Raw genomic sequence first — 14,600 nt, 5'->3', positions numbered from 1 at the left:
TGCTGTATTTTTTCAGTCCTGGTGAGCACTTTGTTCTCCTGTTTCCTGAGGGAGCTTTGCTCTTTTAAATTAGTTTGGTCTTGACCAAGTCGTCTCAGCTCATTGCCAGAGCATGGCCTTCTTTATTCTTCTCAATGAACCTGGTGCTTGGCTTTATATGTCTTTTTTCTTTCTTCTCCTGCACTCTTCCCTTTCAAGAAAACGCGTAGTGAAAAAAATTGCTTTTCTTGTACGTGGAGAAAGGTACGGAGGGACTTCGCTTTCTTTCCTCCCCTTTGCTTGATTCAAAAAAGCCTTCAAGTGAATGGATGGAGGATAGGAAAAAATTTCTAGAGAAAAAAAGACAATGGTGGTTTATGTGTATTTTAATTGATATGGTGCTTAGTCTTAATAGAGAATCTCTGATAATTTAGGTAGGTTGTGCTGCAATACTTTTTCTAAACATGTTGGGTTCTTTTTAACCACTGAATTTTAACTGGTGTTTGTGATAGTAGAGACACTGAAATCTCGTTAAAATTATAAGCAAACCATGCATGAGCATTACAGATATGTACCTTTGTTCTACAAAGTTATATTTTGAAGCAAGATACTGTCTACATGTCATGCAGAAACATGTAAAAAAAGCTGTTTGGAAAACTTTTATATTCATTATAATCAAAGAGTAAAAAGCAGAGATTTTTCACTTTTATTAACTGAAAGAATTTTTGCTGTTTAATTTCCTATTTAAAGTAAACTTGCCTCTTTCCAGTTTTCACCTTTTTTCCTTAAATAATTGCAAGTCAATTTTGTTTTTTTATTGAAAATGACTAAATATGACATGACTAAATATGCATAGTCATGACAGCTGAGTGTTGTTTGGGTCATGCTGGCAATAAGCAAAACAGCTGGGTGATCAGAATTTCTTGATCAGTATTAAAGTTTTAATTTTTTTAAAAAGGATAATAAATTTTTATTTCGTAAGTTTCATAAAAGATGCTTATCAGTCTGAGAAACTTTCATAGAGGGAAAGCTCTCAGATTTTCACAGCAAAAAGCAATAGTATTAGAAGCTCTCTTCTGAGATAGAATTTTTTCTTTGTTTTCTTAAAATCCCTGTATTTATTTGGAGATAAGCAAATCAAAAGCTTACCCAGACTGATAGGGAGTGGCTGAGATTTATGTTATATACCAATCAAAATTAAGGTAACAATTACTTCTTGAACTAAGTCTTATTTCAGACTACCCAAGACCAATAAATTTAATTCAAAAGTATAAAAGTCTCTTCAATATTTGCAATTAAAACCAAAACAAATATTTCCTTGTTGAATGGAGACAAGGCATCGGGTAACTTAAGTGTTCATCTGTACGTTAATAAGGGGAAAATAGGGGCTCTGATGTTTTTTCCTTTACTGTAGAGATAGAATGACTTCATGATAAGCCTATAATGAAGTGAACTTCTCTGGAAGATACAAAGCTCTACTTTGCGCAGGAGAAAGATTGGAGGAACTGTTTCAGAGCTAGTGCAGAGTGACTAGGAGTACAGTTTTTGCCAGACAGCAACTTAATATTACAATAAGTGTGTATAAATTAAAAAGTTTCTCAAGTAGAATTAAATGAATCATCCTAAATCAGCCTATTATTAAGCAATAAGAAATCAGTATCAAACTTCAAAATTAGTATAAATATTCACCAATCTGTTGACATTTTTCCCGCCCTCTTGATTTATACGTGCCCTTGTATTCTATAACTTGCTTTAAACATCCCTCCGCATACACATGTGAGCAAACACTTCTCATGTGAATGATCTTTGGGAAGTGGCGAAAGAGAAAAATGTCTTTTCGGAACAAGAAAAGCCTGTCTTGCTACTGTGAACTTCTGTTTTACAGTACCGCTCTTGTCTTATTGCCATCAACTGACAGGATACATATGTTTGCAACTGATGTTAATCTGTCATCTGTCATTAGGGTATTCCTATTTGTAATAAATTGCTTTGTGCTTGCAGGTGAGTTTTCTCTCTCGGCTTTGGATTTTTGACTCATTAATAGTTTGTTGAATTTCTCAAAGCTGGGTAAGTTTCAGCAGAATTAACATACTAATTATGCATATTTAGATGCATGTCTGCCAGAGTCACTGGGCAAGAGCTGAGGCCAATAGCTATACCACTTGGTAAGTAGAGGCGATTTGGTGTTCAGAGGGATCTGAAGGATCACCTCTCAGCATGCTGAAGAGGGTGTGCTCAGACCTGGACTTGACTCTGCACAAGGAGCATAAAGCTCTACGCTTCCATCATCCTCCAGTGTTCATTACATTATCCCTGTCTCTTCTGAAAGCTTTTTTTCCATTCTGTCCAAGCCGTTGGCAAGCTTAGGCTGTTCGAGACATAAGGGCTGTGTGAATATTTAAGTTGATTTAGCAAAATGGTAATGAGTTTATGCCTTTTTTCACTCCTCCACTTCACTACAATTGAAGTGCTTTTATTCAAGGTTTGAATGTCCTTCCTTAGTGAACCAGTCTTAATACACCAATGGAACACACAAAAGGATTAGCCCATCTGCCTTCTGTGTATGTCTCAAGCCATCCTTATTTTGTAATACCCAACTAATTGCTGAGTTTGACGCTACCTGTTCAAATGCCCCTAGGAATTACCTAGGAAGAATCCAGCTTTTTCAGGCACTTGGTTGAGACAGGAGAAGTGTCTTCATTCTGTCTTCAAGTCAAAAAGTCACAACGGCTGTCAAGGCACTTATCTAACTCAAAACAGACCCAAAATAGCTTTGTAACCAGGAGTTATCAGCCTTCCTAAAAAGTGGCCTCTGGGTATGGGACTTTACTGGTAACATTGTTGATCTGAGCGTCCAGAACTTTCTACCTGATTTTCTTACCTTGTGAAGGGGTATCAAAAGCATGATTACTTAATTTTCACTGTATTAATTTTATTTAATACTATTCTCTTCTCATGTGATATACAAAGTGCTGAGGTGAGCCTCGTATTTTTTGTCCCTTACTTAGGTTTCATACTGTCTCTAGCTGGAAAATGCTACTGGAAACAATTTCTATCTCACCGATAGCAGGAATGTTAACTAGGAACAGAACAGTGGTGCAAAGTCCAAGTTTGAATGTTCTTCCTTAGTGAACCAGTCTTAATACACCAATGGAACATGCAAAAGGATTAGCCCATCTGCCTTCTCTGTATGTCTCAAGCCATCCTTATTTTGTAATACCCAACTAATTGCTGGGTTTGACGCTACCTGTTCAAGTGCCCCTAGGAATTACCTAGGATGAATCCAGCTTTTTCAGGCACTTGCTTGAGTCAGGAGAAGTGTCTTAATTCTGTCTTCAAGTCAAAAAGTCACAACTTTCTATTTTTAATGACCAGGGAATTTGGATTCTTCCTCTCTTGAAAAACTGGCTGTACGTTGTGACCCTTTGCTCTTTTTTTTATCTTGGCTATGTGTTTAGGGTTTTACAGATATCTCTTTAAAATTTCTGGACAACTTTCTTCATGCTTGATTTGCTCTATTAACTGTGCCTGCAAATTTTGGATTCTGAGGGAGAAAGATCTTTGTCACAGCTTGTTTTGGTTTTGGGCTTTTTTTGTTTTTAAAAAAGCAATTAAAACCTTAAAAATTCCATTGCCTTTTTCCAAGGGTGAAACTATTTGACAAAGTGTCCTGAATTCAGTAACAGCTTTGGTGCTTTAGAGGCATCTTTTTGCCTCCAATGAATAAATTATTTGCAAATCGTTTTTTGCAAAAAGTGCTACAGTATAACCAGAGGAGGCCCTTCCTGATTTTGTTTTCTCATTACCAACAATATAAGAAGATGATGGAGAGATGTAAGAGAGCTTAGAGGAAATTGTTTATGTGGCAATGACCTTACACTTGGCTCTCAGCTTGTTACAGGTTCATAGCTTTTATACTTTCCTGAATATATGTTAAAAAAACTTTTTTAATAAAAGCTTTTCTCAGTTATATTTTAATTTTTGTTCAAATTCCTATACACCTAATACATGTCTTACACAGGAAGGAGTTTGCATCATCATTGATTCTCTGTAAGGTTTCAAAACAAATGCTGCTTAGGGACTTTTAGTACTCCTGAGGAAGAGTCAGACAAATATTTTTTTGTCAAATAGGCTTGTAGTATAAATGGTGGAACAACCAAGAGGAGAAGAGCCTCTGAGATCAGACCAATGGGAGTTTGAATTTTCAGGCTATGCAAATTTTGTTTCCATGTTTTCATCTCTGCTTGCATAATAATATGCATGGAGAGGAATTAATCATGGACGTATGGAAGAATGAGTGAAAGAATATCTTCCTATCTTTATAACTTCTCTAATTTACTTAAGGATGTATTCAAATATCAGAAACTTATCTTTTCTGTATGCTTGCGCTATAACTGAGGGAAGCCACAGAAACCTGCACTCCCAGTTTCTGACTAGAACACTTCTTTAATTTTCATTCCTCTGTGCAAAGCATGTGTAAATGTAATTGGTTATGTTTCACACAAGAGTTGCAGATCAAGGAATAGTCTCAAAAAGGAAGTAATGTTCTTTTTAAACAAAATATATGCTTTTATTTTCTTAGTAGACAGTGTGAGCTGCAGTGAAGAGTGTACTGCCGTTTTAAAGAGAAAAGCAGCTTCCCCCCTCCCCCCCAAAAAAACCCTCAAAACTGTAATAAACTTGTAAAACTCGTAAAATCCAAGCAGGTATTAGCCACGGATCAGTGGGCTGACAGCTGACTTGAAAAGAGAGGAAAAAGTCAAGCAAGAAAATTTTGGAAGTGTGAAAAAATTTTAAAACTTTTAAATTGTTGGAAGCTACATATTTTTGCTAGAAACAAGAGAGAACCTGAAGAAATTTTACTGAAAAAATTAAAGTTTTACCCTGTGTTATATGGTTCCATTATGAAATTCATATTTTTCTTCTTTAAGAGATGTAGTAATTTATATATTGGCCTTTGTATGTTATTCTTACAGTTCTTACACAAGCAAAATTATTATTCTTAGTTTGCTACAATAATCAAAGTTTTAAGGAGAAGAGTTTCCAACATGCTTCTGAGAATATTTAGATAAGTGTTTAAATATCACAAGGATTCTTCTGCTTGTTGTCAAGGCTGAAATGAGTTGCTGATTTCATGTTGACTCTTTCAGTAAGTATTGAAAATGAATAATGCAGAAGTGATTGCCCTCCTACAGAGGTAACAATGGAAATAAGTATAAAATCACTTTCAATATCGTTTTATATATGGAAGTTTTAAATTGTTGGTGGGTTATAATGTAATAAAACAAATATTTTGGAGAGAAATGTTTCAACAACTTTACAAAGCCCTACTTTTTCAATTTTTCTTGTTAATAATGGAGAAGAAAAATGGAAAAAAGCTTCCTTTTATGCTGGTGTAGAGAAGTACTGTAACTATGTATTAAGAATGGTCTTATGCAAAACGTGTTATACATGACTGAGCACCTTTAGAGCAAACCAGAAAGAATCTATCATTTCCATAAGTCAGAAATCTCAAGATTCAGCACAGAATTCTTTATTTGAAAAAATAAGTTTGCCTGGGATATTTGCAGTGAAGTGTTTGAAAAGCTACAAGTATGAACTCATATGCCAAAAGAAAGTAAAAATCCTTTTAACACAAATCTTTGCTTTTTGTTCCTTTTATTTATTTATGAGATAATTATACTCAGTTTTGACTGTATAAAGCAACCAATTGTTCCATGGCTCAAAAACTGGATTTTTGCCTTTTAGCAGTTCCATGAAAAGTGCTTGCAATCAAAGGGAGTATGTTTTCCTTGCATCACATAATTTTAACTACACCATAAAACGGTGGTGCAATTAATGACAACTCTGAGTCTTATTTACTTCATCTCAATAGTTGAGATTGTTTTGTGTGCAGCTGGATCTCTGTAGCATGGCTGAAATGGGAACACAAAGATTTAAGTGGATTTACTCAAAGATGTGGTGGATTGTCCATAATTGGCAATATTAAGAGTTCTTTGGAAATATTGGCGCTAGTGTCCTCCCTTTAGACAAGGATAAAAAAGAGGAAAAATTTTGCAGCATTTATCCACTTCTTTTAGTTTAAAACCCACCTGCCTATTGCCACTCTCCCTAAGAAAAAGAATATAGCTTCATGAAGAATATTCAGTACTAGACCACTGAATTTGCTCTAGGTTATTGAATCTGAAGCAATTGCTTTCATATATTGCATGTATTTAATGTAGAGAAAGAAGTCTAAATTGGTTTTTTGCTGGGGTTTTTCATCTGTTGTCATTATTTTCTGGAATAATTATGACAAGTAGTGAAATTACTATAGCTACAAGATTGAGCAGCAGGGGGGGTTAAAGGTAGCGGAAAGACAGAAAGTGTGTCTTCGAAGAATCTCCTTTTGCTGTGGTCTTACCTTGAAAAGGCTTTAGATGTCCCTCAAGACACTGTTGTTTGACATCTTGGGAGAGAAAAGCATGCTAACAAATGATGGTGAATCAGTAATTCTTGTAAATCGAAATATAGTAGAAGATAATTAATAGTATACAAGATAATGTCTACCAGAATTGTGAAACAGTATTTTCTTTTCTTCGTGAGATTACAGAGGATCGTATTCTGAATTCTCCCATTGGAATCATTTGTCAAATATTGTGAGAAGTCTGTTAGAGCTTAGAGTATAACTATATTTAAATATAAATAAGAGCTATAATTTTTTCTAAAGCTTTCTGAAAATGTGCCTGTTCTTGCTTTATTAATATTTTTCCTAGTAAGAATCAAGTGTTTTGTTTGTCTTGGAGTGCACTAGTACTATGTTTGCAGGGATTCTTAAGCCTCACTTCAAAAAAAATTATTTTCATGGGGATCCTGTCCCTTTAATACACTGAACCAAGATGGATAAAGAACCCTTAGAAAAACTTTTAGTCTTCAGAACATATTGATGGAGTGTTTTCACAAAATATGAAAAAAAAATGTGGTGAGAAAAGCTTTAGCTTCACTACTCATTTTTCAATGATACACCTCCTTGTTTATTGGTGCATCCATAATATCTACATTTAGTGTACCAAAGGAAGCCTTAGGTTGCATGGTGTTGAGTGTAACACAAAAGGATTGACAGGCTTTCTAGGGCAAGCTTTCTCATTCATTGTTCTGTGCTAACAGAATTTCCAGAAATACTTGTAAATGTATGAGATGATTGAAAGTCTAATGAAGCAAAAAAATGCATTTTAAAGTAAAACTATTTGCTAATAGAAGAACTGTGAATAAGAATTTTACAAGAACATGATAGTGACAAAGGAGTTATAAGAGAGGCTATGAAAAAGCAAAGTCAAGGTGAGTGAGAGAGGTGGTATGAGAACCATGTTAAAAACTACTGAATACTTTTGGCAGCAGGTAAGATGAGCGAGAAATGAAACATGTCAGAGTGTAGACAAAAAAAGCAGGAAACCTCTTCAAATGAAGTTGACATCTTGTTGGATTTTTTTGATGTTACTTTAAGAGATGTTATGAAGGAGAATGTTTCTTGACTATAACTAAAGAAGGGTGCCAAAATCTCTAACTATAGGTATTGCATTGCATGAGCAAGATCTGCTGCACTCTTTCTACAGACAAGAGGAAAGTATTGAAGTCTAGGTGGCATGCAGCTCTGTTCTCCCAAACTCTTACTGGCATCTTCTGTGCTTCCTGTCGCAATGAAATGTTGCAGTTTAACTCCAGCTGATGGCTAAGTGGCAGAGAGCACCTTGCACTCCCCCTGACCTTGGTGGACTGGGAGGAGAATTAGAAAAAAGTAAAAGCCACACGGCTGACATGAAAAGAGGGAATGGAGTAAAACTCGAGAAACCAAAGTGATGCGCAATACGATTGCTCACCACCTGCTGACTGATAACCAGACTGTCCCCAAAGAGCAATCTCTGCCTTCCATGTGACTCCCTCCAATTTCTATACTGGGCATGAAGTGAATAGGAAAGGAATACACCTTTGGATAATTTGGGTCAGGTATCCTGTCTGTCCTTCCTTCCGGCTTCTTGTGCCCCTCCTCACTGGCAGAGCATGAGAGGCTGCAAATCCTTGATGGGTGTAAGTGCTACTTAGTAAAAACACCGGTGCGTTACCGGCGTTGTTCTCAGACTAAAGACAAAACACAACACTGCACCAGCTGCTTATGAGAAAATTAACTCCAGCCTATCTGAAACCAGATTGTAAGGGAGTCTGCAGGTATTGCCTGACTGAAGGGTACCACAAGCAAGCATATCACTGCAGTTCTAATGAGGTTTTTTTTCTTAGCAGTGATTGTGCTGCTTGTCTTTCTGCTCTCCATCGCTCGGGAGGATGCTCAGCCAGAGGGTTAGAGGAGGGTCCAGACATCGCAGGGCAGCAGCTACAGAGTGTCCTGGCTACACCACCTACCTGACACAGCAGAAGCTGGTAATTTGCTTCTAGCAAATTAATTCTTGCAATGCAAGCAGAATAGAAGTCTACACTTAATGGCAGTATGGGGCTTAGTCATATGTGATAATGTCAGGAGGTCGTATTAAATCTCTAAGACTAATATTACAGTGTTACAAATCTAAAAGAAAAGATTTCTAGTTTATCTGTAGAACTATACTTGGTACTTTTCCTAGATAATATATAACCTGGCAACTACATTCAACAGCGAGGGAAGAGAAGGCATAGGCAAGCGACCTCAATGCTCTCTGAAAATGAGAACACACTTGGAAGCAAAGAATCATTACACGTGGAAATGAATAGAAAGTGGAATTCTATTATAGTCTGGTTTTTAACAAAAAGGAAACTGTCTACCTATCATGTTTTAAGCCCAGCCGGTAACTCAGTCACATAGACTTTCTCTCACTCCACATTTCTTCCCTGCCCCGCTCCAGGAGGGAGGGGGAGGCGAATCGAAAGAAGGTAACTCCCACAGATTGAGATAAGAGCAATCCAGTAACTAATGTATAATACAAAACTACTACTGCTACCATCAATAGCAATAATGATAAGGGACATAACAAGAGGAGAGAAAAAAATTGCTCACCAAAGACACCCAGCCCTACCCGAGCAGCAATCTGGGCCTTCCAGGTGACTCCTCCCAGTTTACATACTGGGCATTACGTGCTGTGGTATGGAATAAGCCTTTGGTAGTTTGGGTCAGGTGTCCTGTCTCTGCTTCCTCCGGGCTTCCCCTCCTCCCAGGCAGAGCATGAGACTGAGAAAGTTCTTGGTCAGAGTAAACATTACATTGCAAAAACTAAAAGCATCCATGTTATCAGCGTTGTTCCCAGGCTGAAAGTCAAAAACACAGCACTGTGCCAGCTAATAAGAAGGAGAAAAATGACTGCTGTAGCTGAACTCAGGACACTACCTTCGGGTTCTAATAACTCCTTAATGCTCAACAAATGCATTTCAAGAAAATTTTATGCCATTTCCTCTAGGAAATTATTTTTTAGGTGGAGATGTAGGGGAATGATACAGAGAGAACAGGTTGGACAGGAAATACAACAGGTTTCATTAAACCGGTAAATAATCAGTGCGATTCTAAACTACTTAGTGTTGGAATCAGAATGTCATTAGTGACCTGAGAGTGGGAAATGAGTATATGCGCATGAAATCTGTTGACAAAAATACATGTTGGGAATATTTAGAGTGCTGAGAAGGTAATAATGATCTGATATTGTGCCACTTTTTGTCACCACAATAATAGGAATTGGAATGGATCTAATCAAAGAGTAACTTTCAGCAGCTAGTGCGATGGAGCTGTGAAAAACACAATGTGATTTTAGAGAAAAGGAAGCAAGACATTTCTGCTGAAAAGAGGGAAGTATTATTGCTGCATTTTGAGGATATGCAGAATCTGATTTGAAATACTGTGTACAACCTTGTTAAAAGATAATTGTATGTAAAATGATACTATTGATGTGAGTGGAGCACGTGTAAAATGAAACTAGTTTATTATCTGGGGTTAATAAAATCAGATTGTTTTGTAAGCTGATTGAACATATATACATATGTAATTCTTCTCCTGATGCTAAGACAGACTAGTGCCAATGAGTAAATACTCTGAAGTTCAACATACACTTCAGAAGTCTTTCACTTTTAAATTTTCAAGTAGCTGAAAATTATTTCATGTGGGACAGGAGGAAGAGTACAAACCATGTAGTGAGGAGCAAAGTTATTCAATGGGGAAAACCTAGAAAAGGGGAATTTCTGGAGAAAGTGAAATTTGAGTATTATTCACTGATATCTTCAAAAGGTTGTGAGAGGAAAAGGCTGTGCTTGCTTTCACCAGGTCTTTTTTTATGATTTATCTTTTCCCTTTAGGAGTCCAGAAAGCCTTATACTTTGATACATTATATATTGGACAGTTCCTCAGTTCTTTCACCCTACCCTTCTCTGAGAACTGGAATTGAATATCTGTCCATGATCACAGAGGACTGCACTTGATGACTTGTGTGGTTGGTAACATCCCTTTTTTCTCACACTAACCTCAAACATCTCTTTCTTTTCACTTTGCTGCAGAGATAAAGATCTAGCTCTGAGACAGTTTTCAGCAGTAGCAATGACCATCTTGTGAGACAAGTTTTCAATAAGCATATCATGATTTTTAACAGTTAGTTTTTTGATTCTTTTCCTCACAAGCCATTCAGTTTTTTGTTCATGAAAGCTTTTTTGTTATGGAAATTACTAACCTGAACTTTACACAAAATATTTTTTACTTTATAGCCTTATCTTCCTCTATAGCTTTTTATCTTCATCATGAAAAATATTCTCTTCCCTTTGCTAAAAATGAGGATTGGCACTATTTGTAGTGTGAGGGTGTAGGTCTTTCGGCCTGATGAAGTGCTTACGGTTTTCTCTTACTTTTTGAACACTTGCATGTCATTAAACTTTATCTATATCTTCTCCTTTGTTTAATGAGTACCTCAGATATATTGAACTTCTAAAACTGTATCGCAATGTTTGATTTTGCTTTTAAGGCATCTCCTTTGTTCTACAATTAGATAATCTGTCTCCTCTAGGAGAGAAAAATCTTGTAAGTAAGCAATCGAGATGGTGATTTCTTGATAAGAGCACACCCTTATTTTTAGCTTAGTTTTCTTCTGTTTTTCTCTTTTAACATCCCCCAAATTTCTGTTGAATATGAGTGAGACTGGCAGAATCTGGCCTTAATTTTTGCAGCGTGGCATCTATCTGTGGTCAAAGAGATATTCATCAAAACTATTCGGAGTATAACACAAAGAAGGTTTTTGGGGCAATACATTATATCAGTGTTTGGTACGAGGGTGGTGTTGAAAATATATTACTTCAACCACTTTCACTTTTTAACTGCGAAAGAACCTTACTAATGTTGTAATTCTTGAGGTTAAGGTTTAAAAAAAGAAAAAAGGTAATGAGGAGGAAATGAAGGTAATTTGGCAGTTTTGCTGAGGCTCTTGATCTTTCCCTCACACCTTTACATGGAAATATCAGGCTCTAGCTGGCTGTCCAAAAGTGGCTGCTAAATCATTTTATCATAGAGAGAAAAGGGAAAGCAGTACCAGGACCAGAAAAATCCTCAGACACAGAGTTCCTGCCATCTCTTGTCAAGATGGGACCTGGTTCAAAAGTAGCATCTCTGCTGTGGGCTCTAGAAATGCTTCCCAGACCTGTCTTCACACATGCATGTCTCCAGATATGCATGCTCTGGTTTTGTTTTCCAGTCCCTGCCAGTGCCCACTTTGCAGGAGGAAGTAACACTGCTCAGAGGAGGGGACTGCAGGCAATCAGCATGCCTGCCTGGTCTATAGAGGTTACAAAAGAATAAAATTTGAAAATAAATTTGCTAGAAAAATGTTTACTGTAAATTTGGGCACAAGCACTTCTGAAATGCAGATCTTTGACTTCAGGGTTTATTTTCTCAGTTACCTGAGGCATGTTTAATTTGGCAATACCTTTTTTCCTGCCATGGCTTTTGAAAACAAATCCACAGAATACAAAACACAAACTCTTGAGATATCATTTGATCTCTCCTTTTTGAAAATTAATTCTTTTATAGTTAAACTTGATAGTTCTTATTGCAAAAACCAATCCGTGAGTTACCTTATTAGAAGTCTTTTCCTGAAGAGAATTTCAGAAAAATTTCAGTCTCATAAAGTTTAAGGCTGAATGGTTAAAATATTAAACATACTAAAGATGCTCTTGAAACATCTTCACCCATGCCTGGACTTCAACAGACAATTCTGAAAGAAAAATTACACTGCAGCGTAAAACACAGAGGTCTTTCATTGGTCATGTGAGGAGAAAAAGATGATTGTGTCTGCATACAGTAATAGTTGTCAGGGCTTAATTTATGACATAATTGTTATTAAGATTGAAATTATAAATTTCTGGCCAAAAGATTCTCTTGGAGTCAGAATTTTCTTTTTATATCAACCAGCTAATTTTGTAGAGATATGAAAGTAGATGTTTGCCTCTCTTTAGACACAAGGCATGGTATGGTTTTGTTGAATTTATGAGTAATACAATTTTCATTTAATCAAACAGTCTTTCAGTCCTTTCTCTGATGGACAACTTGCTGTACTATTTGTTTTGTTCAGGCACAGGCACAGGAGACTACGGTAATGAAGCAGGAAAAGAACAAAACAGTACAATTGCTGGTACTGCGATAGCTGTTTTAATTTAAGGGATATGAAAAAAAGACTAATATGAAGTTGCTATTCCTACGCTTTTGTACTTGTAAGAACCTCCCTGAAATGCCAAGCCTGACTCTGACATTTACTTTTGGCTAGCACTAAGTTCTCTGCAGAGGGGCTGTTATGAGCGGAGATGTAATACTGAAACGTATCTCTCCCTATCTCATTGTACTGCCCAAAAAGGGTTCAGACACGCATACTGTAGGCTTTGCTTGTCACTAAGAGATAAAGCCACAGGGTGGACATTTTTATATATGTGAAAGAAGAATGGTTTTTAGGGGTAAATTTCTTTCTAATTTTGATTTCCTTTCTGTTTTGCAACAACCGTATGATATCATGAAGCGACTCAGGCACCTAGTAGCTAGTTCAAATTAATTCACTGAGTCTATAATTCATGAACTAAATGTACTCACAGTTCCTCAGCACTGGGAAAATACTGTGCAGGTAAAAAGACTTTATAGGTGAATTTTGAAGGATTAAAAGTGACTTCGAGTATTCTGATAGTAAATACAAGTCTGGATCTTGCAAGAATATATGCTAAAGTTTGCATAATTTAGTGCTTTGAGTAACATTTACAGTAATTGTCTATAAGGAACACATATTGAATTTCACAATGAGATATCTTGGGTTTTTACGTAACTGATGATTGAAGGTTTTAGCATTTCGCTTCCTGCTCCATAGGACTAGTTACTATATTATATTCCCACATGCCAAATTCCTTAACAGGTCAGTTTCCTAGAATTTTTTTAATGCAGTAAGTCACCTCTGTATTTTGTTTCAAATACAGCATTTGCTGTCATAAAATAAGGATTAAAATGAAGTATTACATTTCTATTGCAAGTAAGATTATAGAATTAATATCCTTGATGCTCTGCTTTGCTTTGTACTTGAATAAAAAAAATCTTGTGCACAGTGTCAGAAAACTCAGGTGAAATTTTTAAGTGCTTGACTGTATTATGAGAGTTCTTTTCAGGAAAGGAAAAGGTTCCAGGTAAAAATTGACTTTATTCTGATTCATTGGAGTTTTTTGAATAGCCAAGTTTCTAGTTTTACTGGTAGAAACAGCCCATTGGTTTAGCCACATCAAGATTTTGCTATGTTAGTAGCTGCAAATGAACTTTATGCCTAATAAAGTGAGAGTCCTCTGTGCATTAGGGAAAACAGTCGTTATCTACGTATCTGTTACCACTGTACGTTCACCTACATATACCATGGTGATCATGGGCTGCCTTTCTCATGATCCTGTTTTTAGTAAATATTTTTCCAGCTAGCCCTGAAAAATAGCAGCCAAAAATTGCTGGTGTAGAAAATGTTCTGTTTTGCATACACTTTCTGATGTCATTAGGTCTTAAGTAGTGTGCCTTCTTGTCCTTCTGAAAATACAGATTTGAGAAGAATGTATTTTTTCTAAATAGAATTAAAACATGTAATGGTTACTTAAATCAGTGTCAACACCTAATATTAAATCTCAGTTATTAAATAACTGCCAATACTTTTTGTAGGTTGCAGTCTGCACATGAGAAGTAACAATGAAATACTATTTCAAAGTAAAAATGTTAGTTGAGGGACTAAACAAAGTCTAAAGTACTAAACTCCTGTAGCTGATAAAGATGTTTTAAAGACTCAGGAATTTACACTATGTTTCTTTACACTATGATGGCAAAGCATATTCTGTTTTAATTTTGTGTATGTATCTAGTAAGATATCTATCTAGAGAAGTTAGATTGGTTTAAATTGTCTTTAGGTGAGCTATATAACTAGGAAGTGTAAAGATTAAACAGGTTTGAGATTTATGGATTGCAGTTCATGAAGTCTGCCTCTATCAATTTAATTTTCCAAATAATTTTCCTTTTTCACTTGGTAAAGTTTAGTGACAAGTATGCCTTCTCTTTATGGAGTGCTTTTTTTTTCTTCCCCAGAGAGAATGATTATCACTATGTCTTATTTTAGAATAAGGTTTTACTGAAT

This window comes from Strigops habroptila, chromosome 4, assembly GCF_004027225.2.
Source record: "Strigops habroptila isolate Jane chromosome 4, bStrHab1.2.pri, whole genome shotgun sequence".
NCBI classification, from domain to species: domain Eukaryota; kingdom Metazoa; phylum Chordata; class Aves; order Psittaciformes; family Psittacidae; genus Strigops; species Strigops habroptila.
This window is presented reverse-complemented; position numbering follows the sequence as displayed.